The 15508-nt window shown below is 32.5% G+C and overlaps 1 protein-coding gene across 1 annotated transcript in view; it reads left to right on the plus strand.

The window, feature by feature from the left end:
• The first annotated feature begins 11277 nt into the window (after positions 1-11277).
• Positions 11278-15508, plus strand: part of LOC105214263 (probable serine/threonine-protein kinase DDB_G0278845) — a 104048-nt gene continuing 99817 nt past the window's right edge. Inside the window, exon 1 of the mRNA XM_054226217.1 lies at positions 11278-11440. The gene's annotated coding sequence lies outside the window, so the exon portion shown is untranslated. The remainder of the gene's footprint in view (positions 11441-15508) is intronic.

A 15508-nucleotide genomic window follows, 5' to 3' on the forward strand; every position in this document is an offset into this window, starting at 1 on the left:
ACATATATGTATGTAAGTATATGAAATGTCGACTATCAAGTCTCTCCTCCCCATGAATTCATTACTTCACTGGCTTCAAGTGCAATATGGAAATGATATTTACGACAACAAAACAAAAAAAAATTATTAAAAAAAAAATAATACAAATATTATGTATAAATAAAAGGCGAACAAGAGAATCATCTAAATATTGAAGAGAAGTTAGGCGCGAAACGCAAATGAAACAAATAAAAAAGTAATAGTTTTAAACAACTTTTTTAAGCCACATTTAGTTATTATCTCTATGTGTAAACTTATGCTTAGAAAATTTTATTGATTTAGTCAAATTTTATTATTAACGCAGTGGTTTTGTTGTATCACTTTCACACTAAATACAATACACACGTTTGTATGCATGAGTTTATATGTATGATTTTTTGCCACCTTTGTTGGTGTAGTAACTTTATTTTTTTCATTTTGTTTTGACAGCGTTCAGGCTATCAAACAATTGCATACAACAATAAACATAAAAACTTTTTCGAAACTAAAGTGAAATAAAATGCAATAAAAACAAATATTTTGTATCGTGCAAATCTATTGAATTGCTATATACCCGCATACTTACATGCATAAATACAAAATACAAAACAAAAACATATTTCATATAACTGTATGTACGAATATTAAGAATTACTACGTTTTTGAAATTGAAATTACATGTGTGTTTGAATTAGAAAACGAATTGTGCTAATTGCAAAACCCAACAAAAAAAAAAAAAATCATTAAATTAAATGCAAGAAAAAAATGAAAAAATATTAAAGAAAAACAACAAAAAAAAATTGTATGAAGAATTTTTAGTTTAATAGTTAGTCTTAAGAAATTCAACAAAACTGAAACAAACAATGGATATATGCTAATTACAATTACAACTACTAAACTAAATATTGCAAATACAATTTACAAATTAATGAATAAATTACCACGTGAACGTCATGAAAGTGAGAAGTAATCTAAACTACATCCAAAAAGTAATTTTTATTTTCCTTCTACGTAGTTAGTTTTGGGAGGTTTAAGAGCGAAATTAAAACAGAAAGAGGGAGCTAGATATGCCTCTTTGTTGTTGCTATAACAGTAAATCTACAACTATCGGCTGTGATTTTAATCACCCGCTTGATAACTCCCCTCACTCCAATTACACCAATTCCATTTCAATAAATCTTCTGGTATCACATACGTTAGGTCCACCTAGGGTGCTGCTGTCGCGTCGATTGTGTGAATCAATGACATCCAATGTTTTCAATGATAACTGTATTAAATAATGAGATCAAATGATTAAGCCGGCCCTACTAACCTTCGAACAGCTGCCATTACCCAACGAGGCGTGTTCGTTACTCTACGCCAAATGATTTCGATATTTTCTTATATGCGCTGTGGAACTGAATTGTGTTGACGTATATTTACAACTACAAAATTGTAATTGGATAAAGACATCAAAAGTTATCATCAAACATTTGGAAGTCTAAGGTAATGAAAATTGCTTTGACAAGTCTTTTAGCTGTTTACACGTAAAGTTAATCCTTTCCAAAAAACCAAGGAACATAGAGTTTTCTAAAGTCTAACTCTGATCCGATAGATGTGTATCAATTATGTGGTACGTCTTATTGACAAATTGGTTATAGAAAGGTAGAAAAGGTATTTGGCGAAACAAATTTATGTGTAATCTTGAGTTATGTATATTATTTTTGATCGATCTTTAAAAAAACAGCTCAATGGATTGGGATTTGTGTTGAACCATCATAAAAAATAAATTCGCTTCTTAAGACCTCATTTGACAATGAAAAGGGAATTTAAACATGTTAAATTAAGTGTATTTAGCAAAGAGGGTTTATGTTTTAGAGCCAAACATAATTTGTCGAGTAATTTTAAATATTTTGATATCGAAAATGAAAATTTACTTTTATGAAAAGGTGTGCTGGGATAAGGTAACATATATTGATATATTTCTTATCTTGGCGATCGTCAAGATAACTTGAGAGGAATTTGTTAAATTGTGAAAATACAGTCGCTAGGCTTCGGAACTGATCTATTCATTTTTGGAATCTTTGAAGATGTATTGCTGAATTTTTAAAATACAGAAACTGCGTAGTTCAAAAATGTACAATTTATCAATTTGTAACACAATTTTTTCTTCTGAATTAAATTGCAAAGTGTTTAAAAAAATCTTAGCGGTAATCTTTATGACACATTGGTTATTAAAAAGCCTAAGAGACCTGTTAACAGGGCTAGTGTAAGATTTGCTTTCTACAATCATAATCTTTTTTAGACACGCAATTAAGCAATATTTTCTCGGAGTTGATTTTTTTAACAGCTGGTACTTGAATTTTATCAGTTTGGTTTGCCATTTCTTAATGAACTGACTTACTTTGGAACAATGTTTATTGCTGACATACGGCCTGGATTACTGCAAAAAGTGGTGCGCAAATTGGAACCCTCGACTGGAATTTATTCGGTGTTTTTTTAGACGTTGGTGGATGAGAATGTTTTTTTCATAGGTGTTCAATTTCTTCTTGAAAACCACAGGTTTAAAAAGTACCCTTTATGTCTGAATTCTATTTTCTTGGCAAAAAACTTACAAATGACAAAACAAGATATACGTTTTGAAATCAATACGAGAAAGTATACGGATATATTATTAAAGTATTTTTTTCCCATTCTTGTTGACTACGACAGTTTATTGGATTTTTGCCACTTGGTTGTTCGATTCGCCACTCGCAAAAATGAAGATAGCCTTCGTATTAATAACCGCGTATGACCGAAATGCTCATATTGAATGCTCACCAATTTTCTACGGCTTCAAAAGATTAAAAAATCTTGGATAACAAATAGAATTAGCCGCCTAAGCAAAAGCTAATATTAAGACAGACATGTATAAGCTTACAATGTACACATACATATGAACATACACCTCTAAGTATGTACTTCTATAAGGACCAATGTGCCAATTTATATGCCTACGTATGTCAGGAATGCGGTCGTTTATTTGCAAGAGTTTGTTTGCTAAAAGCCATTTAACCCAGAGCCGGTGCGTGTATTTACAAAAGCTTAACCTTCATTGTTAGGGCTTCCTGCAACAGCAAGGGTTCTCAAATACTCCCATAGCTGTCGTACTCTAATCTTTTCTAATTTGGACAGCGACCAAGCTCTGCCTTTATGTGTGTGTTTGGGGTTTAAGTGCAATAAGTGGAACTTCCGAAAAAGGGGTTGAAATCAAGTGATGCATAAATGAGTGGCACAAAGCAAGTGGAGCTGAGTGTTTGCCATACAAATTTTACACAATGAATATGGCATGGCATATTTGATGGAATACAAAGAGAATTTGAGAACATTTGAAAGCAGAACAGGGAAACAGATAAAAGTTGTGTGAGTCTTGAAACAAGACAATTTGGGCTCGGTTTAAAACTGTATGGAAAATTCATAATGGGAATGAACCGAATTTGAACCTGGTCATGTAGTCAACTAGATACATATAAGACTACGTATGAAATTGGGCGGTATATATAAGCTAACAGTAGACGGAACCATATCTTTTTCAAAATTCCTAAATTATCTTACTGTACGTGATCTTCATAAAATTTAAAAGTCTATTTCAGAATTTTTGATTTTAGATTTTTTTTGTTGAATTTACATTTAATTAATTATAAAGGGAGCTTACTGTATTTAACTGTTGTTACAAAAGCTCAGTTAGAATTACCAAGAAAGTAAAAACGTGCTTCAGAATGAATGGAGAAGTGGCAGACAGAAGACGGATGGTGTTAGGCGTCTACGAACCTAAATGACTGGAGACATATGAGTAGTAGTCTACTAGGAAATTTGATGACGCCAAGTAGGAAATAAGTTTTCACAAGTAACTAAAAAGTAAAAATCTATCCACAGTGTTGTATTTGTTATTATACGAATGAAGACAGAGAGAACAAAAGTTCACCGAAAATATATATTTGCTGCTAACTTTCTCTAGACGAAGAGTGAAATTTACAATATTTGTGGAGCACAATAAGGTTCAAATCTTCGGCGTACTCGGTTGTAAGGATCTGTCGATAAAACCATGATGATTGCATGAAGTAGGAATTCTCGAGTTTAAAATGATGGAGTTTATGAAGTTGTGCTCATTTTTGTGTTAAAGAAGTCTCGAAGTTAATTTTAGTTATTCTATTATGTGATGGTCAATAATTAAGTCTAATCTTGCAATCTTACTACTCATTTTTACTAATCTGAGCATAAGGGTCGATGGTTAAAAGGTAGTATTTTGTATGTAAATCTCTGTTAGTTTGAGCCCTTAACGTTAAGGACGAACATGATCAAGGAACTGGCTCAAATCGAACAAATTATGACATATCCGAGTGATAGCTTCAAAGAAGTATTTTCTGATGTTCAAGCTTAGTAGAAGAAGTAACAGTGGACGACTATGATACAAACATTTTGGACTTATCCGAGCGATTAGAAGCTCAAATCTATCCTATCTTGAATGCCCTGAAATTTCAAAATATAATAAAATTAACTACTGACACAAGTGCCAACCGAATTCTCACAGGGCATTTAAACAGACAATGCGGAAAATATAAAGCATTTGGCGTTTTTTTCACTTTTTTCGTCATGAGTTGCAATAGACGTCCGAAGGCGCCATTACCATCAATGTTGTTGGTATTGTTATGTTGCTGCTGTTTGCCAATTGCCAACACTGCAGTGTCAATTGACGTCGCGACAAAGCCTGCAGGATAACAGCAAGGCAAAATAAACTCGGAAATGCTCGTAAAAATTACAAAAAAAAAATCATAGCAGAATTGTTTTAGAGGCCGAACGAAAGCGAATCGCTGGAAACGCGTGACACTTTGTTTGTCACATACTGTCGACATTTTGGAACTTTTTACGTCGGTATTCATTGAATACATTGTGTTATGTACGTATGTATGCCATAGATATCCTTAAGCCCCCTGATTGTTCCATAAGTGCTAGGTAACCACACGCTCTGCGAGTATTTAAATGCATTGAATGGCGCGTGAACAATATATACATACACTCAAACGGCAATAAAGGCGCTTTTGTGGCAATAAGTGTCACCATGCATCAGACACGAGTGTGAGTGAGTGGTTTAACGTACAACTTTGCACGTAAAATTATTTTTTTATCAACAAATATTAGTTTCATATCCTTTTCTTGGCATTGATACTTTGTTGACGAAAAAAGCTGACTTTTGGTTTTCAGCATTGCATTCGGCAACTTTGTAGCCAAAGTCCTATGAAAATCAGCGCTTTTGCAAATATTTTATGCTCCATGCCCGTTTATCTTTCGAACAAATTTCATTCATCAATTTCGGTTACAAATGTGCACTGATAGGCATTGGTACAGCATTTTCCTTCTTGCTCCCGACATTGTTTTGAAAAATTAATGCTGTTTGCCTTTCGGTGTGGCAGTTGGAGTTGTCTGCCTTCCTCGTTGCACACAGTGTTGAAAGGATGGTGAACTTGGTAATTCAAGTACATTTTGGCATTACGCCAGGTTTCTCAATTTGTTGCAATTTGTTGTTGTCGGTCATTCTCTGCAAATGCTTGGTAGTTTTGGCAACTCTCTTGGGGAAATTTTTGGGAGAGAGGGAGTTAGCCGTTTTTGTAAATTAAAGGAGTATAAGAGGAAAATAAAGGAAAGTATTAAATAAAAACATATAAGTTCATCTCTAACTTATGATAGCGTGTAGGTAGGCTATAGGAATCTCAACAATTTCCTTCTTCTTGCGAAAAATATGAATATGTTTCAATATATACTATGTGATGTCATTACTATTGCCAACATTCGAAGAAACCGACATTGAAAGGCTTTTGTATGCCTTAAATTTCTTTGAAATAGGTTTGACTAGCTCTTATTTTAACACAAATTTTAGGTCAAAAGTGAAAATATGGCGAGAACTCATATAAATTCTGAATCACTTCACTACCTCCATATTTTTTTATACTCTCGCAACAAAAGCTGCTAAGACAGTATTCTAGTTTTGTTCAGATAACGGTTGTTTGTAAGTCATGAAACTAAACGAGTTGGATATCGGGTTATATATATCAAAATGATCAGGGTAACGAATCCGTCGTCCGAAAACACATAAAGTGTCATTCCTTACGTACTCCACCACACACCATGAAAATAGTTGAAATCGGATAATAACCACGCCCACCTCCCATACGAAGGTTAGGTTGAAAATTATTAAAAGTACGTTAACTCACTAACGAAAAACGTCAAAAACACTAAATATTACAGAAGAAATAGCAGAAAGAAGCTGCACTCGGATTTTTTTTATAAAATGGAAAATGGGCGTGACATCACCCACTTATGGGTCCAAAACCATATTCAGGAACTACTCGACAGATTTCAATTAAATTCGGTATATACTATTTTCTTGACACCCCGATGACACGTGAGGAAAATGGATGAAATCGGTTCACAACCACGACAACTTCTTCATAAAACTCAATTTTGAATTCCAGATCACTATATAATATATACATAAAGAACCAATGAAGATAGCGAAATAAAACTTTACACAAATTCTTTATATGATCTGTGGTATCACTTGTGAAAAAATTGTCGAAATCGGACTATAACTTGTCAACGCCCCGGATATCGAATATGAAGAACTCAGTCAGGTAATTTTTCACCGAAAATATCGGTAAAACTCTCAGATATCTTAATGTAATTCAGAGGTAATCTTTTTCTTCTAATAGTGTGTCTCTGTACCAGAAATGGTTAAAATCGGGTCATAACATATCCTAGCTCCCATATATCTAATTATAGGTTTTTCAAAAATACGGTGGATTTTATTCCGCATATATGTATTGGTTAATATGTGAGATATTTTAGCCAAATTAATTGAGCGTATAAGATATAGTGTACCTTGCTTGGGAAAATGAATGAAATCGGTTCAGGAATTACCTCAGCCCTCATATACTGTATATGACGATTTTCGTTATTCTATTAAACTTTATGCCGAATTTATTGGTTAATTTGTATGTTATCTTATTAAATAAAAACATATAAGTTCATCTCTAACTTATGATAGCGTGTAGGTAGGCTATAGGAATCTCAACAATTTCCTTCTTCTTGCGAAAAATTTGAATATGTTTCAATATATACTATGTGATGTCATTACTATTTCCAACATTCGAAGAAACCGACATTGAAAGGCTTTTGTATGCCTTAAATTCCTTTGAAATAGGTTTGACTAGCTCTCATTTTAACACAAATTTTAGGTCAAAAGTGAAAATATGGCGAGTACTCATATAAATTCTGAATCACTTCACTACCTCCATATTTTTTTATACTCTCGCAACAAAAGCTGCTAAGACAGTATTCTAGTTTTGTTCAGATAACGGTTGTTTGTAAGTCATGAAACTAAACGAGTTGGATATCGGGTTATATATATCAAAATGATCAGGGTGACGAGACGAATCCGTCCGAAAACACATAAAGTGTCATTCCTTACGTGCTCCACCACACACCATAAAAATAGTTGAAATCGGATAATAACCACGCCCACCTCCCATACGAAGGTTAGGTTGAAAATTATTAAAAGTACGTTAACTCACTAACGAAAAACGTCAAAAACACTAAATATTACAGAAGAAATAGCAGAAAGAAGCTGCACTCGGATTTTTTTTATAAAATGGAAAATGGGCGTGACATCACCCACTTATGGGTCCAAAACCATATTCAGGAACTACTCGACAGATTTCAATTAAATTCGGTATATACTATTTTCTTGACACCCCGATGACACGTGAGGAAAATGGATGAAATCGGTTCACAACCACGACAACTTCTTCATAAAACTCAATTTTGAATTCCAGATCACTATATAATATATACATAAAGAACCAATGAAGATAGCGAAATAAAACTTTACACAAATTCTTTATATGATCTGTGGTATCACTTGTGAAAAAATTGTCGAAATCGGACTATAACTTGTCAACGCCCCGGATATCGAATATGAAGAACTCAGTCAGGTAATTTTTCACCGAAAATATCGGTAAAACTCTCAGATATCTTAATGTAATTCAGAGGTAATCTTTTTCTTCTAATAGTGTGTCTCTGTACCAGAAATGGTTAAAATCGGGTCATAACATATCCTAGCTCCCATATATCTAATTATAGGTTTTTCAAAAATACGGTGGATTTTATTCCGCATATATGTATTGGTTAATATGTGAGATATTTTAGCCAAATTAATTGAGCGTATAAGATATAGTGTACCTTGCTTGGGAAAATGAATGAAATCGGTTCAGGAATTACCTCAGCCCTCATATACTGTATATGACGATTTTCGTTATTCTATTAAACTTTATGCCGAATTTATTGGTTAATTTGTATGTTATCTTAAAAAAATTTCTTCAAAAAATTGCGAGAGTATAAAATGTTCAGTTGCACCCGAACTTAGCCTTTCCTTACTTGTTTTATTATTTATTTTATAATAAGGGTTTTTGAATAAATTTTTCTTTCGTTAATGTGGCTGTCAGTAAAAAAATCTCCTCTAAACTTTGTTCTTTGAACCTTCTATTGGTGACCTTTTGTTTAAAATTTAAATCCATATCTCAAGATCGTGATAGATGCGTTTACTTCAATTTTCGTTGGACAAACACATACATATATTTTTCTTTTAAATTCGTCTCTCTTCCTTTCCTGAATGTTATGTTTTATTCCATCGCCACCTGCATCCGTTGCCTAGTTCATAGAATTTCTTGGAATTGTTTGATACCAATCATATATTCTCCAGAGGGATTATATCTAACACACTTGCTCTTTAATCCGACGATCTTCAAGCTCATTCAATATTTTAAATCCAAATTAACCTATCTGATAACCCACTCTCTAAGATTCAACATTGTTGAATCACCAAGTTTCAATGGCCTTCAATTTCTAAATGGATATAACCACTTTGTCGTATAGCCAGGAGGTCTTTTCCCTTTTAATGTTTATATCTGCTATGAAACTCAAAGAGAATTCCAATAATTTGTATGCGTATTTATTACGACAGACAGACATTTCCAAAATAATATTGTATCTTATTAAATAATTTTTTAGGTGTAAATAAAAACGAAACGACCCCACTTGGCATTAGGCTTGATCTACATACAAAGACGTATGGATGGTATATATGTAAATATGTATACATTGCTGCATGATCGTTCCAGTGCGATCCTCAGAATATCTTAAAATACATACAATTTCTTAAAAATTAAATAAATCTAAACAATTTCTTTGTATTCACCAACAAGTGCATCCCCACTGTTGTTCGTTTTTTAGCATAAACTATTAACATTTATGATATATTCATATCAGTGTTCAGTTTTTGGTTTATAGTGTTACCCTGTACAATTTGTTTACACCGTGCACCGGCACGAACTAACAGCGCACGCTCTTCAGTGTTGGGGGCCAAAAATGTTCAAGAAAATCTGCACATCACCAGCACCAATACAAGCACAATCAACTGGTTTCCCCTAATGCTCGTAAATAAATATGTAGTGCTGCCAGATGGAATGAAATGTAGTTGAGAGTTCAGATTTCCTTATATCAAATCCAATTACAGAATATTTATTTATAATATAATTTATTTTAGTAAAAAATCAACTTGTTTTTGTATTTAAGTTCCTAGAATATTATAATGGAATTATTATTTATAACATGATCAGTACTGAGTATTCAACCATTCTATGTTATACTATACTAATAAATAATTATGACTCTGGTAGTTTCTCTCTTAGTTAACCTTAACCTAGCTTAGCTTTGGGGAATCCCTGCAATTTTGACAATTTTCATCCGACAGTATATTTAGCCACACGGCATCCAGCCCTATCAGATAATGTCCAATAACGACTCCTACCTACAGCGATCTGAGCAAATTGCTTAGTATATCTCCTGCAATCCACCTTACGCCAGAAAGATCTTGCAGTCACACAGGTACTGGTCGTTATTTAACGCCTACCGTGTTCATTCGACGACCACTGATCCAATGGGATGATACAGGAGGATAGTGGAACACCAGCTTGTTCCCAATCTGATGAGATTGAAGCTTGAGTGCTCTTATGCGCAAGGTCATCGGGTTTGCAGTACTCAGTGATACCGCTATGGTCCTCTCAGTTATAGTACTCTCTGATTTTCAAATAAATAGTCTAGTCCATAAAGTCCTAAAAAACTAGTTTCGTGGAGTTAAAGAGCATGCTCTTGGTGGAAATTCCCCGTTATCATATCGAAATCCTCCTATCATATAGGAAAAACGTTTACTATATTTTAACATTTCGGATTCCATATTAAATCTAATATACTCCAATTCCATATATGTATGTATAACGATGATAGATTTTTAGTTACTACAACTGAGCTATCCATCTGGTCTAATGCTGACAAGACTACAGGACTCAAGCATAATGACAGACAATTTATTTTCTTTTTTTAATCATTCGAGTATTGTCGGATTTATTACTATAGTTCTTGGACTCGATCTTATTTTGATTCATAAATAACATATGAGATGTTTGCTTGTCCATATATAACATAAATACGTCTCTCTACTTGTCTAATGATGTATGAGATTTATGAATATTCCTTAAATGATTGAACACTTCAAGGGTTGAAAATGTCGCATAAAAAACGCTCGATCATTTCATCTTAAATGTTGCTTCCTAATAATCCACTATTTTTAAGAACACATTTACCATAATGGCAACATCATTCACTCACACACAGATACAAATTTACACTTCCAACTGTATATGAGCAGCGAGAACGCCCGTGCACTCCGGCACAGAGATGCACTAATACATGTCAACATGCACACACCCGCAACCACATACAAACGCACTTACTTACATACATATATTGAGTAGAGCGTGTGTTGTGATAACTGTTTGGTTTGGCTTGGCTTTGTGTGGCATGACCACGGCGGAGTTGCGATAAAAATAAACACACTCACAGCAGCGACGCACCAGACGACGCAGACAGCGCGAGAGACAGCAGCACACCGTATGCTACACAAGAACGAGGAATGAGCGCAGAAGGCAAACAGCGTTGCTTACAATGCAACCAGCAACTGGTCGACACACTCATATACACTTACACAGTTAAACACATGCAACCACAGAGGAGCACAGCTGAGCGAATGGCTTTTGAGCAGCGTTTGGGGCCATATGGGTGTGCTTGCTAAGTGGTTAAGTGGCCAAGCGCAGCGTCGCGCAGCGCAGCCACGGCAAAGGTGAGCTTAGAGCCCCTCAGTTTGTTTCGGGCTCTCGTGCTAAGCGGTACAACACGCTATCGATGCGATATCATCGACAAATTGTGTTTCGCCACAAAAGCAAAGTTAACGACGAATCGCAAACGAATTACAACGGATGGTGTTTTTTTTATACTCGAGTGGATACAATGCAAAGTATGTGTGTGCGATGATAGTGAAGGCTGGTGATAAGAATATGAAGAGAAATTGTAATGCCTTACAATAGGCTAATCTTGTTCACTTAAGATATTGCCTGAGATGAGGCTTGTGAAACAACAAACAAAGTGACAAAGGCGTAAAGCAAAGTGATTACAATAATAATAATGCAATTGAACGAAAAATAAATATATTTACAGTGTATGTATGTATGCCTGTGTGTGTGCGTTTAGAAGTGCATAAATGAATTAGCCATCCACAATTTGTGAGTTTGTGTGTGTGTGCCACTGATGCTCAGCGGTTCGTCATTGCAGTTGACAATTGAGCATCTTAATTCCAGACAATACGGACAGACGAACGCAGACTCACCGGTGTCCAGCTGACGTCTCGCACTGAAGCAATGAACATAAAAAGTAATGAATAAATAAATGCTGTGGGAGTGCTGACGTTACGTGTGTTTTAAATGAAGATACGGCTACTTGTTTGTTTGTGTGCGGATTTGTCACAGTCTCAGCCGGAGTGTGCAATTCAAGTCAATTTGTCGCGTATGAAATTGAATTAAATAAATTCCGCTGAAAATTTAAATAAATAAAATTTAGCAGACGCTCGGCTTGAGAAAGTGTTGTATGCTGAATAGTGAAAATATGTCTACATACATACATACAGTGAAATAAATATTAGTGATTGACTGTGTTTTAAATGTACAATTATCAATACAGCAATAAAAATGCAAAAAATAGTGAAAAATTTAAATGTCAAGAATAATAATTGCTAATTACATAAAATAATCATTCAAAACGCGTTATATTAAAAAATATTAGTGAAGTTAATTAACACTTTTGGTTTTATAAATGTTTCAAGGTGTTAAAGTTGAGTGGTTATTCGCCATTTTAGTTTAGTTTGCGTTTAATATTGTTCGTAGTAAGAAGTGGGTGTTATATTTTGAAAGAAGAAGAGCTTAGAATTCTTGGCACGTTTATTCTTTTTTTCGAAACTTGAATATCAAGAAATATATTTTGCTTATATAGAGTAGCTCAATACATATTTATGTAAATAAACGCAAATGTTTATTCCAACTAACAGTCACAACTGAAGATCTGTAGGAAATTTAAACAATTTTTAAATTTTTTTTTACCCTTTGTCAAATATGAAAATCGAATAACTTTGGTTAATTAAAAATTAAAGAAAACATTAGAATTGAATGTAATATTTTCAGTAGAATTAAATATTCAAGAAGTATTTGAAGAAAAATTAAAAGCTATATATATGTTTATGGAATTCGATGACTTCACATAGAATTTGTTTTTTAAGTTTCCAAAATCTTATTTATAATTATATTATTTAAAAACCCAAGATTTTTAATTTTGGATATGATTATGAAAATATGGCATTTTTGACTTTAAACTTAATTTTTTATAAAAAAGATTGACTGAAATTTTTGCCAGTTTTCAAATATAATGATCTTTAATTTACTTTGGCATTTACTACTCAAACATCACTCTTGCATTTTTCGATAAAAACGTCAGATCAAGAAAGAGTTTTAACTAGTTCATTATACAGTAGTTTTTCGAAATAACGAATATTCGTTTTAACGTTTCCGCTTATAACGAACAAGCAAATTTGTTACATTGAGTACCTTAAATAACGAACATCGGGGATTTGTAAGTACTCGGTTTAAAGAACAACATGAAGAAGACATATGAAGAAAGAGAAAAATATCAAATAACTTCGAACCAGAATTAAAAATGAAACTTGAAAAAATTAAAAAAAGTGCAAATTGAAAAAATGTTGAATTTTATAAAAAAGCTTAAAATTATTGGTCAACACCAAATTTAAGTGTCATTATTGGATTTTAATTGTTTTGTTATGGTTTTTTTTATTTTTTAACAAATAATTAATAAAATAATTTATTTAACTGCAATTTACGGATATTTAACTCATTTTTATTGAAAAACATACCTCTAAGTGAGTACTCGAATTAACGAAAAATTCGACAATACGAATAGGCCTGACAATTAATGTGCTCGTTATTTCGGAAAATTGCTGTATATCTTAAGAGGCAGAAGAAGCATGGATATTTCTATAAAAAAATAGTTAATATTTTTACGTGCTTTCTGAAAACGAGAATTTTCAACAACAATGATTGAATCTTTCACAACAAATATTGAAATTAAGAAAAAAATCGGTTTCAACACAAATCGTCTTTAATAGACTTTACATCGTCTTTGATAAAAATCTATGCTATAGTATAAGAATGCTGATTTATGTATTAGCAAGATACACCTGATAATTCTTAAAATAATTGAAATGAGAATCTCTCTATTTCTAAACTATTTCCAAACTAAAATTGAATTGCTCCCAAACATAGCGTTGGACGTGACGTACTCGTATGAGTTCCATTTCTGGAGTTTGATATGAACTTATTGATTTCATTATCAACGAAATGTGAAAATATAAATACTTTATTGTACTTACAGAATCTTGTAAACGATTTCTTTGTTTCCGCGTTTTTCCACATCACCCCATTTTTTAATTTTTTTTACTGCATTTAATTATTGCAATATTTTTTTATTTGCTTCTTGGTTTTACCAAAAGAATGAATAATTTCGGATGATTCAGCAAAGCTTTAAATAACGTATTTACAGAGTTTGAATATAAATTAATAAAAATATGTTATTGTTTGCAAATTTTAATATTAAACTCATATAATTTTCATGTTTCAATTTTGATTCGACAAGTGGTGTTCCAATGACAGATTTTTTCTTAAAAATAAATTAAAATTTCTTTTATAAAATAATAAAATTTTCTGGGTAGTATACCACATACTACAGCTATATAAACATTTACTTATTTCAACTAACGGAGTTAACTGCAATTTAATAAATTCTCAGAAGTTAATCAGTTTGTATGACCAATTATTTTTAAAGAATTTACACTTGTACTTTTGCATGTAGATTCAATTGGATTTAATTTAATATATTCTGCTTTTAAAAACATTAAAAGTGAAATAAAAAAATTAATTAAATATTTCAATTTATTTAAACTCTTTCAGCGTGAAAGTTAAATTAGAATCAAAAGAGTTAAAAAATACCGTTATATTATTTTGTTATAGTTAAAAAGTATATAAATGGTGCTATTTTTATTTATATTAGCAATTATTTGTTTTTATTTTTTAATTGAGCAAATTCTTTTGGGGCTGTGGTTAGGTATTTATCACGCTTCATATAAGTAGTGAGTTTAACTGGTATAGCTTAAAATATATGCATAAAAGTCAGCAGATATATTTCAAGCAGATTTCAAGAGGCAAACCGCTTTTATTCGCTGTAACAACTCATATGACTCATTCGAAATGAATGACAGTTCTATAATAATAAAGATGATTACTGCATTTTACAAATGTTATTTAGTTATGCAAAAATTTATCTGATAATTGCTAATTATAAGCTGAGTAATACTGTGTATTTGTACAAGGGCATACGGTTTAGAATGTTTTTTTTTTGCATGTGGACTACCTTCGAATTGCGTTAGTTATCATTAGTGAAGTGACTTTTAGTATTTGCAACTCGAGAAATATGCATTAATAAGCTGAAATATAACTATAGAAAATCCGTTTTAAGATTTTATGATTATGAATAACGGTCCAGTGCTCCTTTGTTTCATTATAAACCCCTGATTTTAATTTGACATTTCTTTGTTAACGGTTAACTGTCAAATTATAGTAGTAGTACGAGCAAATTTTGTCAATCATGTAGTCAGGATTAGCTTGTAAATAGCGAAGAAAGCACAAAAAATTGTTCTTAAGACAAGTTATAGAATTCTTTTGAAGTATTGTGAGCAGTTTTTAATGGTAGAAATTGATTTTGGTTTGTAGTAAATTATAGAAGATTTAGCCAAGTGAACCCAATATAAGACATATAAGTAATACTTAAAATAAACTATCGAAACATCGCTTCATGGTCCCCTAAGGGACCTATTGTAGAGAACTATTAATTCGAAAAAGTTTGACAACATTTTTGATGTGCTTCCGTGTGGGTTTAACTCTTATAGTGGTTTTTTACCCTAAATACC

This window comes from Zeugodacus cucurbitae, chromosome 2, assembly GCF_028554725.1.
Source record: "Zeugodacus cucurbitae isolate PBARC_wt_2022May chromosome 2, idZeuCucr1.2, whole genome shotgun sequence".
Classification (NCBI taxonomy): Eukaryota; Metazoa; Arthropoda; class Insecta; order Diptera; family Tephritidae; genus Zeugodacus; species Zeugodacus cucurbitae.